Source organism: Thunnus maccoyii, chromosome 10, assembly GCF_910596095.1.
Source record: "Thunnus maccoyii chromosome 10, fThuMac1.1, whole genome shotgun sequence".
In the NCBI taxonomy this organism is placed as follows: domain Eukaryota; kingdom Metazoa; phylum Chordata; class Actinopteri; order Scombriformes; family Scombridae; genus Thunnus; species Thunnus maccoyii.
The window spans coordinates 10,205,188-10,221,003 of NC_056542.1; the positions used below are offsets into that span (position 1 = coordinate 10,205,188).

The 15,816-nt window shown below is 39.7% G+C and overlaps 1 long non-coding RNA gene across 1 annotated transcript; it reads left to right on the forward strand.

The window, feature by feature from the left end:
* The first annotated feature begins 3,880 nt into the window (after nucleotides 1-3,880).
* On the forward strand, nucleotides 3,881-13,422 carry LOC121905732. The gene is made up of 3 exons (XR_006098458.1): nucleotides 3,881-4,026; nucleotides 10,507-10,619; nucleotides 12,188-13,422. It is a non-coding gene; the product is annotated as an uncharacterized LOC121905732 (long non-coding RNA).
* Nucleotides 13,423-15,816: the final 2,394 nt, after the last annotated feature.

Consider the following 15,816-nt stretch of genomic DNA (forward strand, 5'->3'; position numbering starts at 1 on the left):
AGAAAGTAATTAAGTAAAATCTAATGTTTTGTTATGTGGTTTAGGGCCGAGGACGGTGGTGCCAGGTAGGCTCAGCTTTTGACAGCATAATTTCTATTTTATGTCTGTCTCTCCCTTAAATAAATACCTGTCAGTGTTCTTGGCTGTAGGGGTTGAGTCAAAATTTAAAAAGCAGTCTTGAGAACATAAATCCTTTAACCAAGTAGAAGCAAAATTACAAGTAGGCCACTAAAGGATAAGTTCACATGTTTTCAAGTCTGTCTTAAAACAATAGTCAGGTGTCTGTAAGTACACTTAAACAGGTTTTACTGGCCATTCAAGATATCCACTCATGCATTTCCGATGTGAGAGACGGTACAAAATCCAAACTTTTATGGGGCTTCAGTAGTCTGAATCAAGGCTAATCAAGTTGGTATCATCCAAGACTACAGCCTTCTTCTAGACTATGTTTCCTTGTTGGGCTGTGGTGGACGCACAGTAACACAAAGAGGATATTCTACACTAAAAAGACTTAACTTTATAAGATACTCTGTGGATTTTGTCCCTGATCACTTACATTGAAACTGCTCTGCAAACTGGCTTTTCTCAATCACCAGCATGAACAGGAGGAATGATGTCTGACTCAGTGTTCATATGGACACCTGACTGCTGTTTTAAGACAGACTGGGTTAAAGCTACAAAATCTACTTAAAAGTACATTTATGAAAGAGTCTTTGATATAGCCTGAATACACTGGTGCATTTAATAGCATTTTACATTGTTTTTGCTTCGACCTGCTCTCAACAGAGAAATCTAGTGACGCTGAAATAATGTAATGGATGTTGCACAAAGTTGAAATACTCTAAAAAGTAAATTTGCTTGTTGGTTTCCCACCTGTGGCAAACCTGAGTGTCTTCACACTGTAACACCGGTAGAGGGCGGTGTCGCATCACTGCACAGAGGGGAGATACTACTGTTTATACCAGCTGGGGTCACCCTCTACATTAACTTGTACAGCCTGTGAAAACTCGGTCAAATATGACGCGTATTGTTTTGAAACCGTTAACCAATACTTTTGCTTGGTCCTACCATGAAGATGTTGCTCTGTTTTACAGTTTAATTGATGCATTTAATGTCCTGTGAGCTCCCATTAACAGTGAGATAAGGGACTGCAGGAAAAGTTTACTTCCCATTTTAACCCAAATATCTGATTAACGTGATTATGATTCAGGGTAAATGTCTCATATGTATAATTATATATGTTGTATGTATGTAAAGTATTGTATGTGTATGTATTTGAAAGATTTTATCAGCCAAAAATGTCATGTGTGTGTTTATATCTGTTCTAATATATTAATCTGATATTTAATTGCACTATTTTTTCTATTTGTCATGTTTGTTGTACATTGGTTTTGTTTGTAAAATTGTAATAAATATTGGAAGTACACTCTCAGGAGTCTGTTCTGTTCTGTTCTATTGTTTTGAGCCAGAATTTTTTCAATTTTGGAAACAGTTATTGACAAAAACAATCTCACGACAAGGTCCACTCTATAGCTGTTCTGGACCTTTCAGTTCACATGATCTTCCTCAGCAGATGGAGTCTGAGCACTTTAAGGAGTTCTCGTCTATGTTGGTTTAACTTCTTTCAATCTCAATTTACAAGCCAACATGGACAAACAGTCATTTAAGAGCTCAGAAAAAAATGAAATTAGAACATCAACTCTGAAGAAGATTACAGTAGAAAAGCTCCACAACAAGCCATTGAGTGGACCTCGTGGTGATACTGTGTCTAATCTTATCTATTCTCTAATGAATTACCAGACTGCAACTTGACTGACTGCTCAATTTATGGATTATTCAAATTTTATCAAATGCAACAGAGAAAAAATGATGAGATTCAAAGTTCATTCTCGACCTTGGAAACAGCAGCTGGTCTCACCACAAAGTCCATTTAGTAGCTGTTTTGGAGAGGTTTTTTTTTAAAACTTTAAGGACTTCTCATCTGTGATGGCATAAAAAATATTTTGTTGGCTGTATTTAAAAAAATTTACTCAAAAAATGTCACAATATTCCTCCAAAAATTGTGTTTGTGCATCCAACTCAAATGTAATTTGTCAAGGTGACTGTAACATCCTTCATCCTTGTAGTTAGAGTCAGTGGGGTCATATAAGTTCTTAACCTGGGAGAAAAATATAGCGCACATACTGTATGTTAAATTGGTTAACTGTTATGTCACTCCACATGTGGTAAAGCCGGTGAGGGGGTGGAAGGTGACACCAGGAGAAGAATATCAGGGATGTCACAGGCAGGGAGGCGGCTGCACCGAAACACAGCTAGAGACATACTGTACTTACTAAAGACATACATGTTATTTACATTTAAAAACCGCAGGAACAAACACCTACGTTAGTGCATTAGATTGATATTAAACTGAGGAAAACCAACTATAAAGACACATGCAAGTATATTTACCTTTACTGAATGAATTTAAACGTATAGTTCAACTTGATTCAATTTTCTTTAGAGAGCTTGTGCATCCTGACTGGTGTGATATTGTATATATGAATGAATTTGAAATTAGCTTCTTTAATTTTATTGTTAGTAAATGGGAAATTAACTCTGTAACAAATATTTGACCATATATCATCATTACATCCCATGCCAAGCTCTTTCTCCCAAAGTCTTAACAAAGAAACACAATATATTATAAAATCCCTTGATCTTCCCTTTCAGTGATATCAGCTTTTCCTTTATAGACTTCTCATATACGTTTAACAGTTGAGATTGGAAGAGGTTGTTTCAAGTCAACATGGTGCGAGAAGTCCTGGTGTCACCTTTCTCCCCGGCTTTACCGAACATGGAGTGACGTGACAGAAAAGTGATTTAAAGTGCGCATTTACAATAAGTATGTGTTGCTATAGTGTGGAGGACACCATCTTCCCTCCCCCACCTAAGGAATGTTTATGGACCCACTCACCCCAGCCATGTCGACTGGAGTCAATGGGTTCATATACATTTAGTGGGCCAACAAGATGGGGGGTCACCTTGACAAGATCTATGTCTCTGGCATTCACATGTTTTTTTGGTTCAAATACTCTATGTGTGCTTCTGCACCCATAGTCCCATTGAACCTTATATTTCCACGTGACAAAAAGTAGGCAACTTTATTTAAAACAGTGTTAAGTTTAGGTATTATATGCGGCTGTGGTTGTCCATCTATTTTTGGAGGATTAATGTGACCCCCCCCACCACTTCTCCCCTTCTAAGCCAGCATAAAGCCAACGTCTTTAATGTAACAAGGTCAATCAAGTGAAAATGTTAACATCTCTCCAGGGACAACTGGACAAATCCAAAGAAAAGAGGAAGCTCGTGTGATATGATCGAAGGCTCCTGAACAGCTACAAATACGTTTTTGTCATCAACTTTCAATATCAACTGATTTAGACGTATTTTGGAGAATTTTTCTTACATCCAATGTGCAAAACAAACACTTGAAGCATGCACAGTACATTTTATAGTCCAATAGTTTTTTATAATGAGTAACAAAGTAACGCCAAACACATCCAAGCTACTTTTCCCCCCCAATGAGCAACCAAACTGTAGGTTTTTATAGTTTTCCACGACTGCCTTCATTTATCTCATTAGCCTGTTCATTGAAAAATGCCCCCACCCCCATTTCATTCAAGCCATAAACCTAAACATATATATAACATACAACACATGACATGTACAGGTATGTTGTGGTATTTCATGATAGATATATTACAGCACCTATGAATGAAAAAGACAAAATGTTCCAGCACGTTTTATCACGTGAGAACAAAGAGTGGACGAGCTCACTTCGCTCATATGTGGGGGTCGTGTGTAATTCACATGCAGACTGGTGTGCCTTGTGTGTGCTGCATGGCTCCTAGTGCCCCACCCCCTTCCATATAGAACATGTCCTCCTATATAAAGACTACAGCGTGAACACTGTGTACTATCCATCCTAACGCAGGGCAGGCTGTCCGTCCCCCAAAACTGTCCCGAAACCCAGTGCAATTACAGGTAAGAATACAGCTTTTCACTTTTTGCAAGAAAAAAAAAAAGAAAAAGTTAAAAGTAAAAATGTGAAAGTTGAGGATTAAGCGTCTTCAACTGGTTTTTTGCAACAGTTTTAAGCGCCCGATTGAAAAAGAAAAGCCTTTTGTCTCTTTGGTTAAAAAAGTTGATATGGTTTGTTTGTCAGTTTTACTCTCATTTAAAACGTAAACACCACGTGTTCACACATACAGGATATCGCCCTTTAAAGAAAGTGTGAAGGCGTTTTTTTTCCTTTTTTTTTTACTGCTGATTTGGGGAGATATCACTCGTTTTTTTGGTCTTGCAGACATTTAAACTTGTAAAAGTGTTGCATGGAAAGGTTTCTCGTCCAAAATAAAAGTAAATCATGAGATCAAATGAGGATCAGGTAAACGAGAGGGTCATGAGGCTTCGGAGAATTTAAAGGGCAAAGCATCTCTAAAAAAAAAGTTTGATTAATTAGATAATCTGGTTTGATATGTGCAAAAGTAAGCAATACAGTACTGAGCTGGCATATCATGCAGCTCAGTGATGTATTGGGACTAAATTAAAAAAGTTAAATAATTAGAAATGTACTGGAGATGCATTTTATCCAAGTTATCCATTTGGGAAGTAGATGGGTTTTCATCTGCAGATCATGTGGACCTTCATTAGATAGAGTTGTAAGAATAATAATGTCTAGTGATCAACACTTTCTTTGTACAAGTTTAATCATTTCATCATCTTTAATGGGGGTTCACACTCTGACAATCGCAAGTGTGAACTTAACTCCTTAAAACCCTCTTTTTGCTTTGTTGCTTTTTGCATCCAAAAATCCTACAAATATTAAAATATTAAATGTGTTTATATCTTTTAAAATGCTTTATTTTTTCTGTGTCACTGCTTATCTGACCTGACCTTTTTATGTTGAGCCTAAGTGTTCATGACATGTCATCTGTACATTTTGTACCCTGACAGTATAGAGACTGGAAAACAGTTGCCACCCCTCCCTCCTCCCTTGTAGGGTTTGCTATTAGCAGTGCAGCTAGTTTGGAGTGAAAATGTATAATTTACTGTGGATTAAATTTAAATTTCTTATCCGTAATGAGGATGGAGATTTGGGACATTTTTGACATTTAAACCAGTTTAAATCAATTTCACAAAGGCATTTCGCATGACGCATAAAGCCAAAAATGGTTGCATTTCTGCTTCTTTTTTGTTGTTTTTTTTTGCTTGAACTGTTAAGTCAATTGTTGTATTTTTGGATATCTCAGATTGGATTTAGAGTCTCAACTTGTTGGGTTACTTTCCATGTTTGATTGGATTTACACTCATGCGTCAGCTTAGTAGATGGCTTAACAGTAGGTGGGCAAACACTGCTACTTTTCTGCGTATTAAGAAGCATATGGTCCGGCTAATTTAATTCACAAAGCTTCATTGTGTAACTACTCCAAATCCAACTTTCCCCAGCCTGTTTCTGTGGGTCTGCCATGTTGGCTCCTTCACAGCCGGGGCCCCAAAATGGAGGCCGCGTCTTGTGTTTCATTGTTATGTACACCTTAGGTACATCTGCTACCCATGGAAAAAATAATTTCAAGTGGTTTACCGCACACGTGCATACACACACATGCATAAAACATGCTGTAAAATGGAGAATCATCGGCTCTTGACTGCTTACGTGTAACTTATTTGGGAAAACAACATTTAACGTGGTATCTCGACGGGACATCACATTTTTTTGTTGCCTCTGGGTGTTCGTATTAATCCCTACAACTCTGACATTCCCCTAAAACACTTTTTTAAACTCATTGTATACACCAAAAACGTGTATATAATATTATATACTTGTTTCCACTCTGCACTGTAGCTTCTAATAAGTGATATTCAACCCCAAGATACATTTTTACATGGCTGTACCATATGGAAAAATGTCTTTTGTGCACATTTCTAAAGAATTCAGCATGACTTGCTGCTCTCTTTATATCTAAGTATCAACAGTAGAAGTTTTGTGGGTGTGGACAGGGCTTGGTCACACAAATGTGTGTTTAAAACAATGGACTTGGGTTTGGAAGTTCTAAGATTAATTTGAAAGCCCACAGACATGCATCGTTCTGTGGTTTCCAGTCACAGCAAGAGCTTGAGCCTGTAGCGCTGCGAGTCCACCCTGGTGACACAGAGAAACCATGGTAACAGTCATGTACATGCCATGATCATGAATGTGGAGGATGCCCAGACAGCAATTGCACAACTATACAATCGGGTCAATGATGATGTAATCGTGAGCCGCTGTTGCCTGGGAGAAGGTTTTTACTCCGTCGATAATTCTGCATCAACCGCTGATGCCTCCGTCTTTCACGTGGTTATTGTCCGCGCTCACTCACAGGAGAACCCCTGCTCTGGGTGGATTGGCTGCCGTGAGCAGTAAAGTGACATGAGAAGGCGGGACCAAGAGAGGAAGAAAGGAATACTGATGGGATTTCATTGGCTGATTCGAGTAAAGTACACAGTGTACCCTGTAAATGTTTACGTGCCCATCACAAGTATGACCATAATGACACCCATCATCTCCCTCAGGGAGATTGTACAAAAAAAAAACTGAAGTGAATTCAGGCCCACCCTTCTTTGTGTTTTCTCAGCATTCTGCTCAGCCTCTCCTGATGGAAAGATGAGACAATTTTCTGCCTTTACTGCAGTTTTTTTTTCCTCCACAAGTCAGATTCAGAGCAGCTTTGTGTAACTGAAAATCAGTCTTATATGGGTAATCAGAGTCCGTCTCTTTTTCTGTCAGTATTGGCAACCACAGGGTCACTTGCTGAGCCTTTAATCATCAGCTGGTCTTTTGAAATGTGGCCATGAGTGATGCACAAACAGGGAACACCCTCTTGTGTTTATGTTACGCCTCAGATAAACCTGATTATTTCACAGGTGATTCACCTGGACTCATGCCAAAGCATGAAATGAACCACTCCTAAAATACTCAACTATTGAGTCAGCTGCCAATAAGCATTTAATACATTCAGAAGTTGTTACCATCTGACTAATGACATGTGATACTCCTCCTTTTACACACATCTTTGAACTACAGCTGAGAATATGCTGGTATGATGAATATTAACCAGCTCAGTTTCAGTCCTTTTTGATATTGAACATCATTTACTTTTAAAAACTACATCCGTCTGTTTTGCTGGTCTGTATTGTGGATTTTTACAGAAATGTAATATATGAACTCGGCACTTTCACCAGTGATGGCCATCATGGCTGGACAGAAAATCCAAAGTGACCGCTGTATCGTCCAGTTTTTCCTGAAGCACAGCACTGCACGCTTTTGTGTAACGACAAGATCACTGTTTCCATTACAAGCAGGTGATACCTGAGGTGTGTGTGTGTGTGTGAAGGCTCTGTTTGCAAACAAAGCCAAAGCATTCACACTATCTGTAGTATCTACGCAGTCAACTAATTGGCAAAGGAAGGTGACACGAGAGAGATGTTTTGTATCTTGCAATGCAACAGCTGCAAGATGTTTTTTTATTATTATTCCTCCATCGTTTATCTAAGAACTTAATTACTGAAACTGTAGGTTGTTATAACACTAAAACCAATATTTTACGGCAACTAACGATTATTTACATTACATTTAGATCTGTCAATTATTTTCTTGATTAATCGACTAGTTGCTTTGTCTATAAAATGTCAGAAAATGATGAGAAATGTCAATCACTGTTTCCCAAAGCCCAAGATGTAAACTAAAATATCTTGTTTTATCCCGTCCGACAGTCCACAATCCAAAGATATTTGGTTTACTGACTAAAGAAACCAGAAAATATTCACACTTTGGAAGCCAGAACAAAAGAATTTTGGCATTTTGTCTTTAAAAAAATGACTCAAAACAATTAATCAGTTATCAAAATATTTGGCGATTAAGTTTCTGTCGATCGACTAATCGTTGTCGTCTAGAATATTTAAATGACAGCAGCTCGTACATTACACAACATTCAAGTTGTTTTGTTCAACTTTGGTTTGTGAGCAAAAAACACAGAAGGTGAGAGAACTGAAAGCGTTTTATTGCAGTGTAGATGAAGCCAACATCATTCCCTTTACTGTCTCTGTCATACGGCAACGTGGCCACATCGTTAATTCTGATCACGGTCGCTTGCAGCGTGTCACATTGCAGGTATCTGACCTATTAGAAATCCATCCACTTTGCCAATTGATCACTGGAAAATGTTTATTAAAGGAGCCTCAGGTAACCACAATAATGCATTTCTCTTTTTCTCCTTATGCACAACTTTACAAAAGCAGAAATGCAGGTTAAATCTTCTCTCTGGTTCCTGTTTCTCCAATAAAGTGAGAGTCTCGAGGTAACTGACTGTTGGGGTGGATCTGACACAATTTTGAGCCAAACTTTTGATTTTGAGCCAAAGCCTCTTGGTGTGTGTTCACAGTGAAACTCACATTTGCGTGTGCATATTTAGCTATTCAAATCCAAATGTCCTGATAGCACCTTGTGTGATGATGTATTCAGTCGCGCTACTTCAACTAAGAAATAATTTCAGGTCCAGTGGCTGCCATGTTTGTCAAAACTCCCAAAATTCACATTGCATGATGTAAACATTAGCTGTCTCAACCACTGAAAGATCCATGGAGAGAAACTGCAACTATTTGTTCAGTGAAATGGAAAAGGATTATATAACACAGACAAATCATTAGAGCAACAGAACACACATAAATAAATGAGGAACTCATTGTACCAAGCTTCTGGTCGGGAGGTTTGTCATGTTCAGGATGGACAATCCTGAGCTCTGACATTTAATTTCTGGCTCAGTTTGAGCTTTAAATGGACTTCAAGCCGGTTATGAAATACTACACTTTGACATGCATGTTCTGTTAAGAACACACCGTCACACTCCTTTCGTTTTGTCTGTATTACTCCCCGGTGTTTACTAAATGAGTCAATCATATCCGACAGCTCACACAGGGTTTTTCTAGTTTCAGAAAGAGAGGTGGGTAGGGGTGTGTTTTGGGAAAGCAGCCCACTGAGAGTAATGCACTTCGACAGCGGCGGTGTGTATGTGTGTGTTTGAGAGTGGGTGTGTATTGTAGGGAAGCCCGCAGATCTGGTTGGGTGAGAACGGGGCTGTATAAAAGGCGGAGCACAGTGCATTAGCTCTCTCAGTAGTTCAAGTTCATCACTCTGTTTGGCATCTGTCAGCGTGGCTTGGAAGTAGAAGGTCCTGCTGGAATTTGGACTGGACTTTTTTTTTTATTATTATTTGCCATCAGAGAGCTCCTAGAAGGTGAGAAATCCCAAGCTGTTTGGGTTTTCATCAACAAGACCTTCTACACAGGAACAACTTTTTTTAAGCTTGGATTGCATTTATTCTTTTCGCAAGGGGGTGTAACTCCAATCAGGTCGGCACGTTAATGCTTCACATATGTCTTACCTTGCCCACAATCCTCCTCCTCCTCACCTTCCCTGCGCGCCTTGATCTCAGGTGTGATGGTCAAATCCCAGCTGAAAATGACCTCCCTGGTGGTCGTTACTGAAGCTAACACTTGGTGCGTTTGTGTCTTCATCTAGTCTTGCTGGGATGCTTGTTAAGATGACCTCATATCTTGCCTTTCTCCCATCCCTGCACCACTAAACACGATCCTGTTTGTAGAATTTTTTTTTTTTTTTTTTTTTAAAGCTAAATCTTGGCTTCTGCCTGTTGGGTACTTTATGTTCTAAAGTCATGGTTCAATGGACAGTCCATTCCTCCATGTGCTTTTATTTGGTCAACAGTTGGTGTCCAACGATTAAATAAAACACCACTTTCTTCATAAATTGAATATGGAATTACCCATAAGTGAATAAATCTAATTGTTCTTTATTCTTTGCCTCTTCAGTTCATGACGCAGCATGAATAGAAGCACTGTTGCTCTGCTCGAGATCTGGTTCAAACATGATAATTTGATTATAGCGGGCTTTTGAAGGCATCCCGGTAGAAACTGTGGAATGAAGAGAAATTGTATCAAGTAGGTCAGATCTGAAATAATTCCAGATGTGAAACATCTGATATGGGCACTTATATATATTGGATAATTCTCTGCATGTCGATCATATTGAATCTGTCCACAGTAAAGTTTTGTGCCCTGGCCTGAGGCAAGAGATGTTCCTTCCTCATGCATGGATCAGATGGTTCTAGTTTATTTGCAAGAGCAGTGTTCTCTTCCTTTTTTGGCAGCCGTACATTTAATAAAACGTATTGATAGTTTGACTGGAAAAGTCAATTGTATCCGAGGCTCCTATTAAATTTTTTTTTTTTTTAATGCCTGGATTTGTTTCCATCAAGACCGGACTAGAAACTTTTAATTTACTTGTACAGACCTCTTTTAGTTTTGTTAGATATCTTAGTTTTCCAACTGTATTTCAGTTTGTCACTTTGTCCTCGGTTACTGTTTCCTGTTGGATTGAGGCTGACCATATTCTCCTCATTCTCTTTGCAGATCTTGAGAGCCATCCCAGCTCTTCCCTCCGTTGTGACCCACCTCACACCACATCAGCAGACATGATCATCAGACTGGGCAGACTGACCCCTGGATATTTCCGCCTCCTCCAGGTATGCACAGTTTCACCACAGTTTACAAAATGAACATTGAAATACTCTTAATTTCAGAGTACAAATGATGGTTGTTTCTAATAAGGATAGTGAGTGACACAAAATATCACTAATCTTCAACACCCACCAAACCATCTGTGAATCTATAAATTCTCAGAAAAGCTTCACGGGCCTCACTTTCAAATTTTTTGCTGTATTTAGCAAACAAGGTTTTAGCCGTCAGCTTGTCCGTCAGTGTCGTCTTTATCCTTTGCTCAGACAAGCATCTACTGTACTTCTAATCTGAGCTGCATTCAGACGAGGGGCACCGGGCTGTTCTGTGGCCCACAATCCGCTTTGATGTCAAAACCTGTCATATAATTAGGGGCGACGCTAATCATTGTGAAATCATTTCCTGTGTTTCTTTTGTTCCTCCGCAGTCATCATAATCCACTCGTCAGTAGTGACCCTCCATATGTCTCGGCCATTGTGTAAAGTTTTTGTTCACATATTTACACTAATTTGACGACAATGGCTGTCTCATTGTATGGTTTTACACTGACTCAAAAGCTTAACAGACCGGAGAAAAGTGAATGGCTGTTACATAACACTTGACACACTTGCATGACGGCAAATTTGCGTTGTTAATGCTGAGTAGTTATAATGGCGTTTCCACTATCCAAGGGCTACTTTTCAGTGTGATTTTTAAATTCTTCACATAAGGACAAGTAGCACAATTTCGACATCTTGTTCTGATTTTTTTAAAAATTTTATTGTACATTTGACATTTTGTGCTCCACGATAACGTTTCCCCATGAAATCAGTTCAGTTCAACCACTTGTAGACAGACAAAATGTTAAAACAACCAGTTTCAGAATTTAGGTTTTCAGAAAATGTTTTCCTCTTTGACCCCAATATCTATAAATTAAGACAATGATCATTCAGTGTTCAAACAAAACCTTTCATGATCTAAAAACTTCCATTTGTCTCTGTAAACATCAGTGCTAATCATGTTTCCATTGGGCTCCACTAGCATTTTGCTAAGAAGTGGAGTCCGTACAACCAGTATCACCAGTAGCGGTGTCTTGACTGATGTAGTGTGTGTTTGTACTTTCAAACGGAGGGGGTATGCTAGATGCCTGAGCTGTGAAAATGCTGACATTCCTATCTCAGAGGGGTCATAGAGAGCAAGGAGGAGGTGTAAATTTAGAAACCACACAGGCTTTCTGATCTAATGTAGGCAGTTGCCCTAAAAAATACAAAACCTTATTCTCTACCGTGTGCAGAGAACTTTGTGTTCCTGCTCTGCTAAAAGCTCTCCCCCTCTAAATGTTTAATCACTGTTCTTGCCAAAAGTTAGGTCACATGGCAGAAGGCTGGGGAACTTAAGTTGCAGATTTATTTTAAGGCAGAAGCCTCCTAGGACAAAATATTTGTTGAATGTTTGCTTCTTTTTTTTTTTTTTTTAAGATTTAGCCAATCAGGCTTTAGTATCTTTTATGACAAGACAAACATGTTCTGAATGGTGCATTGTTTCCACTGTTGGCTGACCTCTGACCATTTGTCCTGTTTGTTTTTTGTCTCTGCAGAGGCAAGTAGCTGGTGAGGTGCAGACTCAACCACAAGACCGTACCATCAACCAGATAGCCATGATGCTGGCCATCATGGGCCTGAGTTTGTCCTACTACAGTGCCAAACAGATGACGGAGAAGGTTCAGGCCCAGCCTGCACCCTGAAGAGACTTGACCACTCTGATCTTGGAGTTGATGGATGAGCCATTGAGAAGTGAAGGAGGTGGAGCGAGGATGGAGAAACAGAGACATGGCAGTGTCTTCCAGGACCGCACTTTTCTCACCTCACAGTCATAGTCACACTCAGACACTGAATTTCTGGGATCCCTCACTCAACATGCACAGAGATTTCAGGGCTGCTGCCAGTGTTTTCTACACTTTCTGTTGTAAGGACCTTGAGGGATTTTTGGGGATGGCTCACTTGGAGTCATGGACAGGACTGGGTTTATGGACTGGTTTGGGTGGGTGATCAAAACCAGCTGACTGCCAACTGGGTCTGACCATTAGTCGTTACAAAGGTACATGCTTGCAAGATGCCGCCAATACTGTTCTGAGCTTAAAGAAAAGAGGGGGGGGATGGGGGACCTCCTGTGAAAACTGTGAATTTTGCCAGTGCTCAAATCTTGTCCAAATAGGGTTAAATTATGTGAACAGTAATGCCTTTTTAAGGGAAGGTTGTCTGCAATTGAGATGTACCTTGTAACGAAGTGATGGCAGACCCAAAACACGGCTAAATAGCAAGAAAGTTTGGCTCAACCCTTTTTAGGTTCTCTGTATTTTGTCCTTCAGTGGGAAAACCTTGCAGAGCCTTGTGAACAGACAGGGAGCTGTACTAAGAAACTGTCAATATATATACTTGTGAAATGTATCTGTCAGGTGTCAGAGATTCATTGAATATTTGCACAATACTGCAGAAACATTTTAAATACTACAATAGATTTGCAAAGGGACTTACAACTACTCACTACTTTTTTTTTTTTTTTTTTAAATGGTGTTTTCTTTTCTGTGATTTCACACTGTTTTAATCAATGAAGACATGTTATAAGATAATAAGATGTGTGGCTACCTTGATAAGAACCCTTCCTGCAGTATCTACTACATGTTAATGCAAACATTTAACTTTACTGAACATTGCATGGGTGTGCAGACTTTTAATCAAAGCAAAATTCATGAGTCTCTTGTTTTTATTGATGAATGAATGTATTACTTTGTTTTGTAATGATTTAATAAAGCTGTGAATATTTTGAAAGAGATGTACAGTGGATGTTTAGTAGTATTGTTTGAAACATTGAAAGCTAACTCCAGATTAGTTCATAACTCAGTTTCTCTGCAAATTCAAGCAATCACTGAGTTGAGTCTGAGCAGTCCTTAGGTTGGCACTGTAAGCTCGTGCTGCAGAGCTACAGTATTTCCTGTATCAGAGAATTGTGGCGTCATCTGCATGCAACAGGAAGCGGTCAGGCTCTTGCACACGTTATGTCTTTTAAGGGAGTTTTTTTTTTCTTCAGTTTGCCAGTGTGCTCTCTGCACATGTGAGCCCAAATTTAATAAGCAAAAATGTGGTTGTGTATGTAATGCATTTAAGTATAAGTGGCTGTTTCTGATGGCAAAAGAGTTGCGTAGAATGAAAGTTGAGGTGTGAGGAGAACATGCTCATCCTAGACAACCGATGCTTTTAAGTTCTAAAAGCATTGGCTGGACATCGTTATCTGTCAGCATGTTGTCTGCTATACTGGAGCTTGGATTATGGAGTCTGTGTGCTTTGAGGAAAAAAAATAAAGATGAAACATGTGTTGAAGATTTATAAGGGCAACCAAAATGCTCCTCATGAAAGACCTTGAAGTGGTTAAAAATTAATAATGAGGAGTTGAAGCTCTAAAACTCTGAAGGAAATAGGATGTTGGAACAGATCAGGGATGATTTCTGTTGGCTGCCTTGTGAATATTTACTTGCTTGCCTTAAAGTTATCTCTCTATAGACGTTAGCCAGAAGAACTAATATGCGGTTTTGGACCGATAATAGTTATAACATAGCAGCCATTTTTCACCACCTCACAGAAGATTCATGGAACATTCCTCATACTGTTGTAGATCTAGGTATCTCTGTTATTTAGGGAACATATAAGTGTGGCATGTTGGCCAGATGTTTTGGCACTTGAGTCCCATCTTCTGAAGCTGCACCGACAGGTTTGAGGCAGATTTGTGTCTGCGTTTCTGCATGTCCTCCCTTGGTGTCACAGGGCAGGGAGTTTAGAAAGTGCGCATGCCTGCTCGCTGTCTGATGTGATGCCCTGTGACAAGCTGAGACCTCGTTGGGCGCCACGTGCCCCTCTGCCCACGCCACAAGCTCCTCCCCCTCGCATCCACCTCACACATCACTGGGTAAAAACATCACTTTGGCGTCTCAGTGATGCTAGCTCAGGACACAACCCTTAACGAAGACCGCCCATTGGCCGACCGGTGATGCGTCACCAAACTCGGCCTGAATATGAACCACAGAGACAAAAGGATGGGGATAAGGTCATTGGTGGGGAATGTGGATGGGAGGATCATTATTTGGGGCAGAGATCGGGGCTCCATTGTCTTCATTTTAACTGATTTTCACAAAACTCAGGCATTCAGAGAGCCTTAATAGTCAAAGTCAAGTGAAGCTTTATAGATGACATGACTTTGTAGGTGTTTGTGACGGCTGAAGCTCTTTGAAAAAAAAAAAAACAATTATTCAGGAATGAATGGAATTGAGTTGCAGGTGTGAACAAGAAACGCAAACAGGACTGTGAAGCTCATTCTCAGATGACTGTCACCTTGAATTATCCAGTCACTGAGTTCACAATCTCTCAGAAGAACAAATACGATAAATATACTCAACTTGTGCATGCATGGAAAGACCTTTTGTTGTATGGCAGTAGGAGATTTTGTTGTTCCTGTATGTATGAAATGACCTTATCCTAGACAGGTAATAAATATAAAATGGATGAGCTTATGAAGTAGCATTATTTTCTGTCAAAAAGTGCTGTTGCACCCCAATTTATGGGGGATGAAGTCGTTGAGCCTCACAAGGCATCATCTTCCACCTATGCACATGTTTTATGTTTTGTTGCTGTTTTATGTTCAATAAATACAATTAAATAAAGTCTTTGCTTTCTTGTTATTTCTTATGAATCTTTCAGAAGCAGGCTGGTGAAAAGTAGAAACAGTGCACGAATGAGTACATAATAACTCTCACTAGAGCCATATTGACATCTTGTATTTGATACAAGTGTACACAGGATATTGCAATCATTAAGAGGCACACATGATGAATAATTTAAGTCTCTGCTATGCTCAGACTTCTTCGAGACATTTATTAAACACACAAAATGCCCGAGCACAAGCAGATCACATCCTGTTTCTGTGCGCAGACCACAAGTACATAGGAGGTCACATAGGAGCATCACTGGCAGAGTGAGGAGACGGCAGGGTGCACGTGCCCCAGTGGCGCATGCGTTGGATGGAGGTTCACTCTGGGTGGCCCCTGCCCGGGGATCCGCTGTTGTGACTGGCATCCAATGTGCAGACTGCAGAGAACACAGTGTCTCTCAGATCCCAGACACCCCCGCCCTGCAGCACAATCAGCTGCATCCGTTTTTATCTACTGCAACATCACAG